This window comes from Eucyclogobius newberryi, unplaced genomic scaffold (assembly GCF_026437365.1).
Source record: "Eucyclogobius newberryi isolate DKJ021-1_F unplaced genomic scaffold, fEucNew1.0.hap1 SCAF_19, whole genome shotgun sequence".
Lineage (NCBI taxonomy): Eukaryota > Metazoa > Chordata > Actinopteri > Gobiiformes > Gobiidae > Eucyclogobius > Eucyclogobius newberryi.
In genome coordinates, this window is record NW_027315823.1 from 5,921,522 (window position 1) to 5,938,934 (window position 17,413).

The 17,413-nt window shown below is 45.7% G+C and overlaps 1 long non-coding RNA gene across 1 annotated transcript; it reads right to left on the reverse strand.

Moving 5' to 3' along the window:
* Nucleotides 1–13,736: 13,736 nt before the first annotated feature.
* LOC140365221 (uncharacterized) lies at nucleotides 13,737–17,243 on the reverse strand. The gene is made up of 2 exons (XR_011927817.1): nucleotides 14,634–17,243; nucleotides 13,737–13,852 (listed from the first exon to the last, which is right to left on the reverse strand). It is a non-coding gene; the product is annotated as an uncharacterized lncRNA (long non-coding RNA).
* Nucleotides 17,244–17,413: the final 170 nt, after the last annotated feature.

Sequence of the window (17,413 nt, forward strand, 5' to 3'; positions counted from 1 at the left end):
GTCGCTAACGTGCTAACCCGACGGTCTCCGCGGTTACGTTCCATGGAACGGCGTTAAACATATTCATCGCAAAGGCCCGGGTCGGATTTGTGAAGATCCGAGCCGACTTGCGGAAAGAATAATAAAAGTATTTTTAAGCAGCAAAAATGCCAAAAATGAAATAAACGCTTGACGGAACAGGAAAGTTACATAGTGCACCTTTAATCAATATTTACAATTCATATAAAGAACAAAAAGAAGAAGTATAGACCCTTTTCCGAGCGATGGTTCTCAACCGGTTTGAACGTGTCACATTTTCTTCATGTTTAAACCGTTGGAACTGTAATAAATCGTTTTTTGGGAGCGACCCGCCGTTTGAGAACCACTCATTGACGACGTCTCCAAATGTACGATTCAAAGTCGCCGCCGTTTGACGCTTGTTTGTGTTATAATTATATGCATTGATTTTCCCTCTGAAAAAGGTTGATTTGTTGTTGTTTTAATGAATACTCAGGAAGAATTTTGTTACCTCAGAATGAAAAAGAAAAAAAAGAAAAAATCGAATGTATGTCACGGGGGAGGAGCTTTGTGTCAGGGGAGGAGCTTTGTGTCAGGGGAGGAGCTTTGTGTCAGGGGAGGAGCTTTGTGTCAGGGGAGGAGCTTTGTGTCAGGGGAGGAGCTTTGTGTCGGGGGAGGAGCTTTGTGTCAGGGGAGGAGCTTTGTGTCAGGGGAGGAGCTTTGTGTCGGGGGAGGAGCTTTGTGTCAGGGGAGGAGCTTTGTGTCGGGGGAGGAGCTTTGTGTCGGGGGAGGAGCTTTGTGTCAGGGGAGGAGCTTTGTGTCGGGGGAGGAGCTTTGTGTCGGGGGAGGAGCTTTGTGTCGGGGGAGGAGCTTTGTGTCGGGGGAGGAGCTTTAGGGCCGACGATGAAGAGGAATCAAACACTAAAGTCTTCAGGGAAATTCACAAGGCCTTTTATGATGAAAAGTAGACTTTATATGCACACCAGGGGTGTACCAGGGCTAAACCAGGACTAAACCAGGGCCAAACCAGGGCTAAACCAGGGCTAAACCAGGACTAAACCAGGTCTAAACTTGGACACCACTGGGACTCCTTCAGAACTCCTTCAGGACCCCAGCCGGGGCCCCGGGCCGCTCTTGAGAGCCGTTTTACACAAACACAAACGCCTCGCGCTGCTTTTCTCTGCGGGGAAACGAACCACGGCCTGAAAACGTTGAATGTATCACAAATATTTGTTTTTTTATGGATAATTCATGCCATATTGTTTCTCCGTGCGGTTTTTAGATAAACAAACCCCATTTTCTTCATGTATAGATGTAATTCTCTTTTAGGTTTTTGCTGTTTTTTGTCGGCGAAATGAATGATATGATATTACTTGTTAGTCTAGAGTTTAAGAGCGGGGGAGGAAACGTGTCCTGAAGCACTCCAAGAACATATCAAACAACGAACAAATGTCTTAAATATATATATCGTTTTCAATGTGTTGTCAGTATTTTTGGAGCAGCACGATCTTCAGACGCGTTCGGTTCAGTTTCATCAAAATAATGTCCCACGGTGAGAATCACACACTTGACGGCCCGTTTTATCAGGACGACACAAGTTAAAAATGTGTGTTCGATGTCGTTTTGCATGTTTTTTCAGACAGAGGATGTGACAAACCTCTGAACGACAAAATCAAGTGAAATGTGACAAAAACAGCCAAATTTAAGGCATTTATCTATTTTTGTGCTGAAAATTTGAACAAAAAATGCTTAATTTTGCTTCGAAAATTGTCACGATTATTATTTTTTGGCTCTTACTCTTTTTATTACATTGTGACCTGAATATTAACCGATTTTAACGGAATAATCTTGGCGCTTTTAATGTCCCGATCCACGAGCTTTAACAAACCAAACTGGGACTAGTTTTGTCAGAATATTAACATTTCAAATCCCATTTTCGATGCTAAAGAACAGACTCGAAGCTCGACGCCACAATTTAAACAAAAAAATACAAAACGTTTAGACATTTTCATCACAAAACATGACGTCGGTCTTAATCCCGTTCCGTTAAAGCTCAAAAAAAGTCACGTTTCGTCTCGTTTCCGTGACGTTTCAGCTCCGATCCCGGTTCAAAGTCGTTTCTAGAGTCGACGCTAGTTTCATCCTCGATTAAGGTCTGATTTTTGACAACTTTTGAGGCCCTAAACCTCAAAAGTCAGGTCCAAACCCAGATGAAAAACACCGCACGTAGTTCCTGCCGTACCTAATAAAGCGGCCGGCGAGTTTTTCTCACCTTTTACTCACAAAAACACCCACGAACGGAGTGGAAATGGAAATAATTGGCCCCAAACGGTGAAATCCAGCGCTTAGCCAGTTTCGAAAAGCTCTTCCTCAAAACGCCGGACGCAGATTGTGAAGATCGTGCTCGGGATCGGACGCTTCCATCGTTGCCGCGGCGTTTGACCTTCGACCTTCGCGGTCGCCGGTTTCTGGATCGAATGTTTGTTCTTTTGTCGTTTTTCTCCCCGAGTTCTTTGACGTATTTAGCCTACCTCACCACAAAGACTGTTGTTGTCATGAAAAAATGAAGATATCCAACCAACGTCTGCCTCCGAGTCTTCTTTTCACCTGATTTTATCTCCTTTTTATTTGTCTTTTCAGAGTGTTTCATTTACGGCGTTGTGGGTTTTAAGGAGTTAATTATAACGACGTTTGAGACCGTGAAGAGCTGCAAGATCGACGGTTTTACTGCAATATTTCAGTGCTGTTTTCATGGTTATAGTTAATGTTTGAGACTTTTTGAATACATTTCTAACCAAATAAAGGTTTAAACGTGACGTCAGAACGCTTCTACGAGGAGAAAATGTACAATCCGTGTGTGTTTTGGACGTTTTGGTTCCATATTGTCGCCGTCTTCGTGTTAAAAGGTTTGTTTGTGTCGGTTTATTTCAGAAAACCATCCACATTATTGAAAATCTGTTATAGTCGCGACGAGACGAACGCTGTCGAGATTAAACGTGAACGGAAACGAAATCGAGGCTAAATCGTGAATGAAATTTGTGTTTTTCAGCATTTTAATTTTAAAAAACAGTATATTTTTTGTCAGACGCAACGTATTTAGTCGATTGCTGCGTCTTCCAACGGTTTGATATCAATACTATGAGAGTGAGAAGATAATCAGCTTTACCCGTCAGATGTTTTCAGGAGAGATGCTTAAAATCTGAGCGTCCGCCTCAAACTGTGGTAAAAGTGTGACGTTTTTTCATTCATAAACGCCGGTAAACGCTCAGAAAAAGAGTAAATCAGAGGCCGAAACTCCAGAGTCTCAGCCTTTGAATATTTGTGCTCCAAAGTGTCATTTTAAGACAGTTTGGTCCCGCCACATGAAGACAGGGGGCGCTGTGTGTCATCCGTGTTGAGAAGTAACTGAATTTGGTGTTTTTTAGACTACAGTTACTTTTCCAAACTTTTAAGAATTACACACGGTGGTAAAACTAAGCTTCGAGACGTACTATAAATGAGAAAAAAACATAAAAAACGCAGCTCTTACAGCGAGGCATGTGCAGTTTCTCCTTCTCTTGTCTTTAAAGAGTAAAAATTTTTCACATTTTGACTTTATTTGGTGTGTTTATACCTGTCGTACATATACATTATAGTTTTACACCAATCGAGCAGGTATTTGCGGAGAAAACGTTGAAAAATCTGTAGAAAATGACAGGAAGTGACATCACACCAGGGACACTCATTCCAGTCAAAGTTTACGCAGGATTTACACAAGAAACAACTTTTTTGACTCTAAACATTAATTCAACAAAATAAAGTCGCTTTCATGTATTTTTATTCGTCAAATTAAAATAATGGTGACATTAGATGAGTTTTGGCCCAGTGTTTGCTGGGTAATTTCCTAGTGTGATGTCATCAATTGCAAACAGGAAGTGAAATTATAAATCTAAAAAATTTGCTTTTCTGGGATGACTTTTTTTTATAATTTTAAGCTAAGCGAGCGTGCGACCTGCAGGGGGCGTGCGACCTGCAGGGGGCGCTTTAACTCCTGTCATGAAATAATGTCAAAGTGATTCTAACTAGTCAAGAATGCAACGCTCTGATTGGACCGTGGAACAGAACATGTGAGTTTTTACTGCTGTAACCCTTATTTCTTGTGGCTCACCGGTCTCTGAGGCAGTGGGTATTGCGGGTTACAGTTGAGTTTATATTTGTTGTGGGTTTTTCTGTTATTTTCCTGTGCCAAAATAAACCAACACGGCAGGACAGTGTTTGAGCAGCCGTCCCTTTATTTCACGTGCTCTGAACTCTCAACTCGACTCCTGTGCGTCAACAAAAAGGGTTGTACTGAAACAATATACAGAATAAATGTTCCCAAAATAAAATAAGTGCAACACACTATAATCAAATGATAAATTCCCTTAGTAAATCAATCAGAAATTAATATTAAATAAAATCATATGTTACAGTCTTCCCCTGCCACAAAATGAAATGTCCCCATTTCAAATAGGACACTCATAACCTTGAGCACACAGTAGAATAATCAACAAAACACAATACGAACAGTACAATATGTGTAAAATTAGGCCGCACACATACAGCACTAGAAACATCAGGGAGTAACATATCAAGTGACAAAGTCCCTGTATCTATTTGGCTTGCAAACCCTGCGACCAGAACGGGACACAACAGGGCGTGCCATGGGAGAGGATGGAGGGGACACACTGGGCTGGGAAACAGGGGAGAATGGAGGAGAAACAGAGGGAATAGAAGAACAAGGAGAAAGCGGAGCACCTGGAGTAGCCTCTCCTGCAGGTGCAACTTCAGGCTGCCTACACCGAGCAGGCACATGTGGTGAAGTAGGAGGTAGAAAAGGTAGAGCCCCAGACAAAGCTGTAAGGTGAGGAGCTACTGAGGGTGTAATTGTCAGTCCGGATGAAAATGTCCTGTCCATATTCTCAACAGGCTGCAAAGCTCCTTTGAATGCTTTGAGTCTATTGTGGTGTACAATCCATGTCCGTGAATGTGCTTTCTTAGGATCCGTTACCTCATAAGTCACACCTGGACGACCGACTTGTGTCACATGTTTCAAAATGACAAATGGTCCTTTCCACCTGGGAGCCAGTTTATTCATTTTGTTAGCAGGGTCATCAAGAAGAACAAGGTCCCCCGGCTTATGCGGATGAAACACAACTTTCTTGTCATAGTGGAATTTTTGACGCAACTTACTGAGTGTGGAATTGTGAGTCGTATCCACAAACGCGTGTGTCAAACGTGACGTCAGGTAAGAGGCATAAGCTGCAGGCGTACCTGGTGTAGGTGAGGTCACAGAGGGACTACAGTTCAAGATAACGTCCAGTGGCAAGTTTGGTTCCCTGCCGTGCACAAGAAAGAATGGGGAAAACCCTGTGCTAGAATGTACACTGGAGTTGTATGCGAGTTCCACTTGTGGGAGAAACTGGTCCCACTCACCCCCAGTTTGAGCAATGTACTTAGAAAGTTGGTCCTTCAGAGTCCTGTTCAGTCTCTCCACCATGCCATCCGACTGGCCGTGGTACGGGGTGGTGCGTGTTTTGGTTATCCCCAGTAACCTGCACAAGTGTTTCACAAGGTCAGATTCAAACTGTCTACCCTGATCTGTGTGAATAGACTCGGGCAACCCGTGTTGTCTGACATAGTCCTCAAAAATGTATTTTGCTACCGTAACGGCACGTTGGTCTTTCAGTGGAAATAGATTTGCATAACGTGTAAAATAGTCTGTGACAACCAAAACATACCTATTGCCCTGAGATGTAATAGGTAGTTCAGTGATATCAGCAGCTACTTTTTGAAAAGGTCTGTCAGCCTGAATAGACTGCAGTGGGGCGCGTTCATGTGGTACTGGAGAACCTCGTTTTTGACAAGGGAGGCACTGAGAACAAAAAGCATGCACATCACGTGTCATAAAAGGCCAATAACAGATACGCCTAGCTCTCTGTAGTGTGCGTTCTGCGTTCAAATGTCCACTTAACTGATTACCATGTGAAGCTGACAAGGCTTTGGGGAGAAGTACTTTTGGTAAAACCACTTGAAAGTTTACAGATGAGTGAGGACTTCGTTTTGACTTTCTGCAAAGAATCCCTTGTCTCATAGTAAGGTTAGGAAACTCATGCCATAGTTTTCTCAACAAAGGGGAGGAGTACCTCAGCCTACCAATAGGGGGCCTACACGTACTATCATTCACCCATGAAATAACTGTACTGAGACATTCATCACTCTGTTGTTGTTGTTTCAATTGTTCAGAGTCAATAGATAATGTGTCGCCAATGTCCTGAGTAATGTTGTTAGTGTTGGTGTCTGTGGCAGCCACCGCGGTGGTTGTGTCAGTGACAGCCACAGTAACACACTGCTCCGCTTGGTCAAGTCTTTCTGTACTGGGGTGTCTGGACAAAGCATCAGCATATGCGTGCTGTTTACCTTGCCGGTGCATGATAGAATAGTCATAAACGTCCAACTCAAGTATCCATCGGCTACGTCTGCCTGTAGGATCATTGTCAACGGCAGTTTTCTTTAGGCTCAGCAGAGGCTTATGGTCTGTGATCACAACAAAGGAACTGCCAGAAAGAAAATGTTTAAAATGTCTCACAGACCAGACAATTGCAAACAGTTCACGATCAAAAGTAGACCATTTCCTTTCTGAGTGACTCAAGGTGTGGCTTGCATAGGCAATAACATGTTCTTTACGGTCCTGTCTCTGGGCTAACACTGACCCGATGCCCTCTAGTGATGCATCAGTGTACAGCAAGAAAGGTTGAGAAAATACAGGATGTGCCACAACCGGTGGTTTAGTAAGAGCATTCTTAAGTGACTGAAATGCCTCCTCACACTCAACTGTCCATCTAAAAATAGTACCTTTGTGAGTAAGCGAGTGCAGTGGGGCAGCAGTGACAGAGAAGCTCCTAACAAACCTACGGTAGTAGGAGCATAGTCCGACAAAAGCCCTAACTTCTGTAGCCGTCCTGGGCGTTGGCCACTTGCGCACCTTTTCCAGGTTCTTCTCGTCGGGCTGAAGTCCTTGGCTGGAGACAACATGACCCAGAAATGTCACTTCTGTCTGGGCAAAGTGACATTTCTTTGCTTTCAATTTAAGACCAGCTGATCTGAACCGGTCAAAAACTTCACCTAGGCTCTTAAGGTGGTCAGTGAATGTTTGGCTAAAGACAAGTACATCATCTAAATAGATTAAGCACTCCTTCCAATGCAAACCATGAAGGACTAGTTCCATCAGTCGTTGGAATGTCGGGGGAGCATTTGTCAGTCCCATCGGCATAACCTTAAACTGGAAAAGACCAGTCCCACTGTTAAATGCCGTTTTCTCTCTGTCTTGTGACTCAAGTTCAACCTGCCAATATCCACTTGAGAGGTCCATGGTGCTAAACCAACAGGAACCTGACAAGCTATCAAGCGCCTCTGCTGGACGAGGAAGGGGATAAGAGTCTTTGATAGTGACTGCATTGAGTTTTCTGTAATCTATACAAAATCTGTAAGTACCGTCCTTTTTCCGTACCAAAACAACTGGGGAGGACCAAGGGCTGTAGCTTTCCTCAATAATGTCCTGTTTGATGAGCTGCTGGACCTGTCTGTCAATTTCAGCTCTGATGTTAGGGGAAGCCCGGTACGCTCGCTGCTTGATAGGAGGGTTGTCACCGGTCCTGATGCTATGTTTAACCAGGTCAGTCCGTCCATAGTCCTGGTCATGGGCACTGAACACGTCACAATAAGACATAAGTAAAGCCTGGAGCTGTTGTTTCTGGTCAGCAGTAAGAGCAGAGTCATCAATGTTAACATCTGGCAGTAACTGCTCAGTGGTGTCAATCTGGGTAGTGACTGCATCTACATTTCCCTCAACAATGCAGTAATCGTCATCACTATCTTGGCCTATAGGATAAAAATCACCTAGTTTAGTGTCACTGGGCACCTGTAAGTCAGAGGTAGTTGGATTCATGACTCTAACATAAGTCAAACCAGCCTGAACTGGAGCAACTGTGCGTGCAGCCAGTAAGCCCTGGTAAATAGTTAGTTCTGGTTCAATAACACCTACGTAGGTCGTGTTAAAGTCGGATACACCGATAGTGGGTTGGACTTTTGCCAGAACAGTCATTTGTGACATTGCAGGCACAAGAAGTGGTGTCACAGTAATGGCATTGCAACTCAAAGGGGCAGTCTCTGCAGCGGACAAAAGAGGAACTTTGGCTCAATTACCCACTGTGAGCATGCCTTCCTTTAAATCAATGATTGCAAAATGCGCAAAAAGAAAGTCCCAGCCTAATATAAAAGGCTGTGTGACATTCCTGACTACTTGGACAGTGTGAGAGAACATCTCACTGCCTAACCTCATGTTTACTGTGAGGGTGCCGAGATTGTCCAAGTAGTCACCAGTCACAGCTCTAGGGACAACTTGAGGTCGCTGTAAAGGTTTTGTTCTCAGAGAGGGAATTGACATTCTAAATGCTTCACTAATCAGTGAGATGTCTGAACCAGAATCTATGTATACTTTGGTAGCAACATTTTCAATAATGGCCAATACATTACGTGTGAATGTCTTACGTTTGGTTTGTCCTATTGATAGAAGGTGGGCCTGATCACTAGAAGCAGACACTTGGCCCTCGGTGTCTACTGTCACTCGTTTCCCTGACTGTAGTGATCGTCACTAAAGGTCACATGGTGGTTTCTGTCATATTTATCCCTGCCTGAGCGTGCTGAGGGGGATCTGTGTCTACCTGCACCAGAAGTAGAGTCATAGTCATGGTAAGTGGAGGACTTATCACCATGGTGATGGGAAGGATGCCATCCCTCTGGGCTGCGGGGTCTAGAGTGCCTCACGTAGCTGGATTGATGGTCCTGGTGACGAGGAGTAGGTGCAGGTCCCGAAGACTGCCGACGGTCGAGGTGATCTGGTGAGCGCCAGCGGTTGTGATGGTCTGGTGAGCGCCGACGGTTGTGAGGGTCCGGTGAGCGCCAGCGGTTGTGATGGTCTGGTGAGCGCCGACGGTTGTGAGGGTCCGGTGAGCGCCTGGAGAACCCGTAGTCGCTGTAGGATCCACTGCTGGGCCGGTGATAGGTTGGTGTAGAGGAGCGGGCGTCCCGGATAGGAGACACGGCTGGGGTGCGCCGATACCTCTCCCTGCTACGGTCACCTCGGAAGTGGTCAGGAACATCACGGTGGTTCACATCATGTCCCTGTTTAACATGCGTCTTCAGAGTTTGAAAATCTCTGGAAAGTTGCTTAATAGCATCAAGCAGTTCGTTGGAGCAATCTGCCTGGTTCTTTTCATTTTTGGTGGAAACCATAGCAGACAGCGGCTCTTCTCTGGTTGCAAGTGTTGTTGCATATGGTGTGTTCGTCACTGGGAATGATGGTGGAAGGAGTCTTAAAGCCTCCTGAGCACGTTCCCATTTACATGCAATCGCCAGCGCATCTTCTAACGTCGCTGCGCCATGCTCGTGACATTTCGATTGGAGAATGGGGTCTAATCCAGCAATAAATCTTTTAAAGCGTTCCATGGTAATGGCTGGCTCTCCGTAGTTCGGAAAAGCTTCCAGCACTAACCTTGTAACTTCAGCAGCATAAACTTCCAACGGTTCTTTGGACAGGCGTTGTCTTGCATTAACAAAAGTTTGAAAATGAAGCAAAAATTCCTTTCTGCCAAAAACGTCATTAAGCTTAGCTGTACATTGGTCATAGTCCTGTTTCACAGCTGGTGACAAAGATAGCCAATATGCTAACGCATCTCCACTAAGGCGAGTGGGAAGTATTGTGGCTATATCCAGCTTCTGTCCATCAGCGCAGGCTTTAACTGCTAGCTCCAATCTGGTTTTCCATAGAGCAAAACTTTCCTTGTCCTTACCATCGCCGTGGAAACATGGCGGCAAATCCACGCGGTAATGAATTACAGTCTTTGGAGAGTCTCCCGCCAAACCAGCATCGCCATTAACATGTGCGTTGTTGTCCTCAACGCCGTCATCTGGCTGTTGCTGCGACATACTGAAAAACTGTCCAGCTAAAACAAGCAGGTGGAACTCTGGGTCTTCACAAAAATAACCAGTGATGGTAATCTTGTATATTCCCGAACAAGTGAGCCACCGCCGAAGCTAGCTGACTGCCTTGGCAAATTAGCACAGCCGAAAACAAGCAAGAAAAACACCGCTGCTACCAGTCTGTAACCCTTATTTCTTGTGGCTCACCGGTCTCTGAGGCAGTGGGTATTGCGGGTTACAGTTGAGTTTATATTTGTTGTGGGTTTTTCTGTTATTTTCCTGTGCCAAAATAAACCAACACGGCAGGACAGTGTTTGAGCAGCCGTCCCTTTATTTCACGTGCTCTGAACTCTCAACTCGACTCCTGTGCGTCAACAAAAAGGGTTGTACTGAAACAATATACAGAATAAATGTTCCCAAAATAAAATAAGTGCAACACACTATAATCAAATGATAAATTCCCTTAGTAAATCAATCAGAAATTAATATTAAATAAAATCATATGTTACACTGCAGTTATTCTGTTTTCTGTGTTTTTAAATGGCCCCGGTGAAGAAGGGCCCGGGGACAGGGGCCGGAATGGCTGTGCAGGAGCCGAACAGGGACACACGTGACCCCTGACCCCTGCAGTCCGAAGGCTCAGTTTGGATGTGAAAAAAACAGGGTTGATTTGCACTTTATTTCCAGAGTAAAAACACAGGGACAAAAGTGTACCACGTGGTGAAGAGGTGGCGCCCCCGTGCGGCTGTCCCGGTGCTGTGCGTGTGACAGGCTCCGCCCACACCACGTGACCCAGAGAAAAGACGTTATTATTATTATTATTATTATTATTATTATTATTATATGACACAAAACCATGTTAGAAAAGCTGCAAAATTATATTATCACATAATAACTTAATGACGAATTAATTATGTCAAATGTATGAATTTAACCAGGTTTTTCAAATATAATATTGTGATAAAACATAAATATTTGACATAAATAAAAGTGAACGCTGAATCGACTTACATTTATGTGCGAATATGATTTTAAAATAAAGATAATCTAAGTTGAAATGACTTTACTCATAGCACAAAACTATTCTGTTTTATTACATTAATGACCTAAATATAAAAAACCTCACGTGACTCAGGTCCAGTCTTAAACGGTGATCTCCACTAGGGGGAGCCAGAGCTGCAGTGAGAGCAGGTTCAATACATAATAGTCAAATCAAGACGTTACAGCCATAAATCGTTATAAGATAAGATAAGATAATCCTTTATTGTCCCACATGGGGAAATTCCATTATTATTACTATATTAATTCTTATTTCATTTTTTATTACTACTACTACTACTTTATTTTATTAAGTGTTTAAAAATGTCGTTTGAAAATAGTAATATATGACCACAAATGTGTTTAATATTTGAAATTATATAATATTTGTCTGTTTTGATGTGCTAAAGCCGCATTTGAGGCTTATACTTTCAGAAATGTTTTAAAATGAGCTACAATTAAATGCATTTGACAGGAGGACGGACTAAAGACAAAACTGTGAATAATAAATGCGACATGAGTGTGATGTCATAGTGTGGAACATTCATAATGTCACAACACTTTCATTTTCAGACTTCCTATAAGTGATCTGTTCTTCTGTATCTACCTCTGTATCTACCTGCGTTGCATCAATGAAATTTCCCCATGTGGGACAATAAAGGAATATCTTATCTTATCTCATCATCGTTTGGTCAGTTAGATCGTGTCTGAGTATTGTTTGTTTTTTATTGTCTTATTTGTTTTGTAGGGTTTATTTCCTGGAGGTTTGAGACACTTTGTTTGGCTCTTTCTCTGCGTCATAGGTTTTGCTTTCGCCAGCGCCACGCCCCCTGTAGGCGATTACTCAACGCGCGGGGCGTGTTTTTAGTCGACCAAGAACGTCTTTAGTCGACTAGAGGCTGCGGTGACGTGCAGTTCCTGTGTCCAGCGGCAGAGGGCGCTGTCCTCCAGTCTGAGGCTCCAGAGTCTGAAGCTGCTGCTGACTCAGCCCGAGCTGCTGCATTCATCTATCTGCACTGCAGTGCTCCTCCTCCTCCTCCTCCTCCTCATCCCTCTCTCCTACACACCTTTCTCCACTCTCTCTCTCTCTCTCCTCCGCCTCCCTCTCCTTTTGATGTTTCCCTCTCTTCTCTTTTTTTCTCTCGTTCTTTTGCTTCTCTCTCACCTCCTTTACCCCATCTCTCTCTCTCTCCCTCTCTCTCACTCTCATACATGCCTTTCTCCCTCTCTCTCCTCCTTCGCCTCCCTATCTTCTATTTTTTCTCACGTTCTTTAGCCTCTCCCTCCTCCTTTCCCCATCTCTCCCTCTCTCTCCTCCCTGCCGTTCTCTCCCTCTCTCTCTCTCTCCCCTGCCTTTATCTCGCTCTCCCTCTCACCCTTCTTGACCCCGCCCTCTCTATACCTCTGTCTTCCTTTTGACTTGATCTATCCTCTTCTTTCCTCCCTCTCTCTCTGTCACACACACACACACACACAGACACACACACACACACACACACACGGCTGCACCAGGACACACCCAAACACTGGGACGAGGAAGCTTTTATAAACAACTATGTGGGACATGTTAAATACCTGCGCTTGACCCACATTGACCCGTCCAGTCTGGTGCAGGACAGAAACACGGCGTCCACAGGAGCGCCACATGGGACTGGAACCACACTTTGGGAACACTTTATGATAACTACACTGAGTAAAACATGGACAAAGAATCAATAATGAACTATTTATTAAACATGATCCAGCCATTGTAATTACTCAACTAATACTCTAATGCTAACATTAAAGCGCCCCCTACAGGTCGCACGCCTCCTACAGGCCGGACGACTCACTGAACTAAAACACACTAGTTTGAATTTGCTAAAAATTATAAAAATGTCATAACAGAATAGCACTTTCTTAGGTTTATAATTTCACTTCAAATTACCCAGCAACCACTGGGCCAAAACTCAAAAGAATACATGAGACTTTATTTTGTTGATTTATGTTTAGAGTCAAAAAAGTTGTTTATTTTTTGTAAATTCTGCATAAACATGGATAAGTGTCCCTGGTGTGATGTCACTTCCTGTCATTTTCTCCACAAATACCTGCTTGATTGTTGTAAAACTATCATTTGTATGCACCACAGGTATAAATACACCATAATAAGTCAAAAATAGACAATCATAAAAACCTGCCATACGCCCCTTTAACCTTAACCATAATGAACTAGTTACTCAGCCTGAATCATGCTTAATAAACTACACATTCCTGATGAATTGGGTCGTTGTTCATGCTTAGTTAATGCAAATGAAGGTGCAGTGATCATAAAGCGGAACCTCTTTTTTCGCTGGTTCCAGTTCAGACAGGAACAACACAAACAACACGGCTTTTATTCACCTTTTTCATTCATTTTTCAGACTCAAACAAACTTTATTGACGCACAAGAGAAACGACTCGGACACAGCGGCGCCAAAAAACAAAGCGTCTGATGTAACCGCGAAGAATCGTCGGCGTAATCCCTCGTCCGTGATGTGAATACACGTGTTTTATGACACACTCTTTGTTCGTGGGTTTTGTGCAGAGAAGGACGAAGAGGGGGACAAAAAACAAAAGACTTACATGGACGGAGACGCGCCCAGGACACAGGGAGAACATGCAAAACGCCGACGGAAACACGCGCTCGTGGACGAAGTGGCGCACAAGAACCACACGAGGCGCTGTAACTGGAAGGCTGCTTTATTGTTGGAAATAGCTTCGTGCTCAAATGAAAACATTCCTCTGACTCATGTAACGTCCGGCCGCTCTCTGACCGCGGCGGCGACCAGGACGACCGGGACTCATGTGAGGTCCGGGCCGCTCTCTGACCGCGGCGGCGAGACCAGGACGACCGGGACTCATGTGAGGTCCGGGCCGCTCTCTGACCGCGGCGGCGAGACCAGGACGACCGGGACTCAGGTGAGGTCCGGGCCGCTCTCTGACCGCGGCGGCGAGACCAGGACGACCGGGACTCAGGTGAGGTCCGGGCCGCTCTCTGACCGCGGCGGCGACCAGGACGACCGGGACTCATGTGAGGTCCGGGCCGCTCTCTGACCGCGGCGGCGAGACCAGGACGACCGGGACTCAGGTGAAGTCCGGGCCGCTCTCTGACCGCGGCGGCGACCAGGACGACCGGGACTCATGTGAGGTCCGGGCCGCTCTCTGACCGCGGCGGCGACCAGGACGACCGGGACTCATGTGACGTCCGGGCCGCTCTCTGACCGCGGCGGCGACCAGGACGACCGGGACTCATGTGAGGTCCGGGCCGCTCTCTGACCGCGGCGGCGACCAGGACGACCGGGACTCATGTGACGTCCGGGCCGCTCTCTGACCGCGGCGGCGACCAGGACGACCGGGACTCATGTGAGGTCCGGGCCGCTCTCTGACCGCGGCGGCGACCAGGACGACCGGGACTCATGTGAGGTCCGGGCCGCTCTCTAACCGCGGCGGCGAGACCAGGACGACCGGGACTCATGTGAGGTCCGGGCCGCTCTCTGACCGCGGCGGCGTCCAGGACGACCGGGACTCAGGTGAGGTCCGGGCCGCTCTCTGACCGCGGCGGCGTCCAGGACGACCGGGACATTCCAGTGAACAGCAAAATGAACAGGTCATTTCTCTCATTCATGCAACAAAACTGGCCGTATTTACCTATTGCTAAAAGAAGAACCCAAATGAATGAAGCCGTTACCCGCGGAGACGCAGAGCACTCTCGCCAATGTTAGTCCACGCGTCACTCTGCACTCGACCTTCACGTTTGACCCTCTCAGACAGAACAGGAGCTAAAGGCACGTGCCGAAAGTCATATTGCACCTCAAACGAACAGACGCCAGGACAGGGACTCTTCAGTGTGTCACATGGAAAACAAGTCTAAACTGCAGCGATGTGCCAGAGGGGAGCTTTAAAGAGGGACCAGCCGGACCTGTGGACCAGGCCCGTCCCGGGACCAGGGCCGCGTGTCTGATCGAGGGAATCAGGGGCAAGACATCGTCGCACTGTACAAAAGTGTAATGCTGGTAGTGCAATCCTCTCGCCAAGGCAGGCTTCACAATCTGAGCAAGCAGCCAGGACGACACCATGCAGTGTATGGACCGGGGGCCCGGGGGGGCCCGATCTCTGACTCAACCACAAAGAAAACATGATCCTGTGGTCCAGCGTCACCTCGGCGACGGAAGGAGGTGTCTGTACAGGTGCGCTCGGATGACTTAGACCATGTGACGTGATTATTTGAGCGTGCTCCCCATTTGAGTGAAAAGTGAGTGAAAAAAGCACTCCCACGCGCCGTGACAGAGTCATTCTAATGTTATTAATATTCAGTGTTAGATAATAGCTGTAGCTTTAAGTAATCTGTATTTACAAAAGACGCTCATGCCGTTCAAACAAAATCATATATTACATTATTTATAGCCTCTAAAAAGTCCATTCTTCTATTTTAATTCGCCTCAAATGTTGGATGTCTTTCCCTCCTCCACAAGGACAAATTGCTTTGTGTTTCGGACGTGGTTCGTTTAACACCCGCGCGGCGATTCTCATGCAGCTACCGCACCGGGACACTGGCAGGAAGTGACATCACCACATGACAGGAAGTGCAAAAGCTCAGGTTTTCGGTTAATTTGAGGTCGGAACGACATCGTGATAAAAAAACGATCCGCTCGAGGCTCGGGAGACGTGTCGGCGTTAAATATCGGGGGATTCGACTAGCGACTTCCCCACAAGTGCGATTTCGTCCGCCATCGCCGCATCCGCTAAAACACAACTCTATCCTCTCCGGTAAACGCAGACGCCGTGGCTGCTCCGCTCGGGTGTCTCTAGCCCTGTTTTGCTGAGCGGGAAAAAACGGCCCCCGGGCGATTTCGGCCGCCGCGACGTCGACGAAACGCCGCGACGCGCAACACATAAACGGTACGAAATCTCTCTTCACATTCACTTGCATCTTGTTGCAGAGCTTCTTAATAGTTTATCTATTAATATCTCCTGAGAAAAAAGGGGGCGGTGATTTTCAAGCATTGCATACATTTCCAGGGTCCTTCCGTGTCGCGCATGAACGGGCCAAAACCGCAGAAAGAAACGGCAGATCTCTTTGGCTTCTCCGGGTGCGTCATTTTTTTTTTCCGACCTTCTTCGACACGTCAAAAGTAAAAGTGAACCGAGGCGCTCTCTCTCTCGGAATGACAGTTAAACTCAATATAGCGTCATAGCAGCCCTTTTTGTTGACCATCAGAGAGAAAACATACGGGAAGGATGGAGTTCGCCTGCTGGAAAAGCCCGTCTAAAATGCCCCTTAGAAGCAACGAAAGGCAAAAATGGTATCGACATTACACCGGTGCGTACGATAACGAACAGAAAAAGAAAACAACACAATTATATCTTTTTCGAAGCAGCAAATAATGGCGTAAAATTCTCACTCCTCATTCTTCAGTCAACATTGTAGCATACAGTTATCTGGAACGTGTGAACAACGTAAAAATGGAAATAGTTTCGTGTTACTGACCCGCTTTGAACACTTAAATCGCTCGACGCTCTCCTCAAAAAATTTGCCCGATCTCGAGTATTAGTGTCTTGTCTGTGGACTATGATAACTCATGCAAGTTTTTTCTTTTTTTTTAAAAACTTTTTTTCTTCGTTTGATCAAAAACATGCCATCATGCAAGTCATTTCTATCCATTTGAACAAGCACAATTATTTATGTTTGGAAATCGTTCGGAATAAATGTTAGGTTTAAGCCCTTGGCCCGAGTTGACCCCTATAATATTATTATCAACATTAATAATAATAATCATAATAAAACAGACCCTTTTAAACCAATCGGCGTGAAAGCCCATGTAAAAAAGCGTTCGGATGTGGGTGTAACAAATATCGGATGGCTGTAACAGTAACGTGACATGGGCAGAGTTGAAGATAGTTCTGTTTTTTTTTTTTTTTTTTTCCATTGCATTTCGCTGCGTAAATTAACAACTTCTAGCACTACTGAAACCAAAAAACAAACAAAAAACTCTCACAAAGTCCGCTCTCTCTCTCTCTCTCTCTCTCTCGCTCTTTCTCTCGATTGCATCTTCCGCTCACCCGCCGTTTTTTGTCCCTCGATTCCGAACGCGCCACTCGCTTTAGGCCCCCCAGCGACGAGGTGCCGGGGTCCCCCAACACGTGCCACTGTCTTCCATAGGAATCCGTTACTCGCGTTCGGAACGTTTTACCGGCGCGTCGCGTTTTTCTCTTAACCCCACCCCCACCCCGCCCGTCGAAAAAAAAAAAAAACTCCCCACACCTCCCCTACCCCCCGCGCAATCGTTCACGCCGCGGCAAAGTGAGCGATCCTCCCGTGTTCCCGTATAGAGTGGGTATATCCCTCTGGTGAGTCAATAGT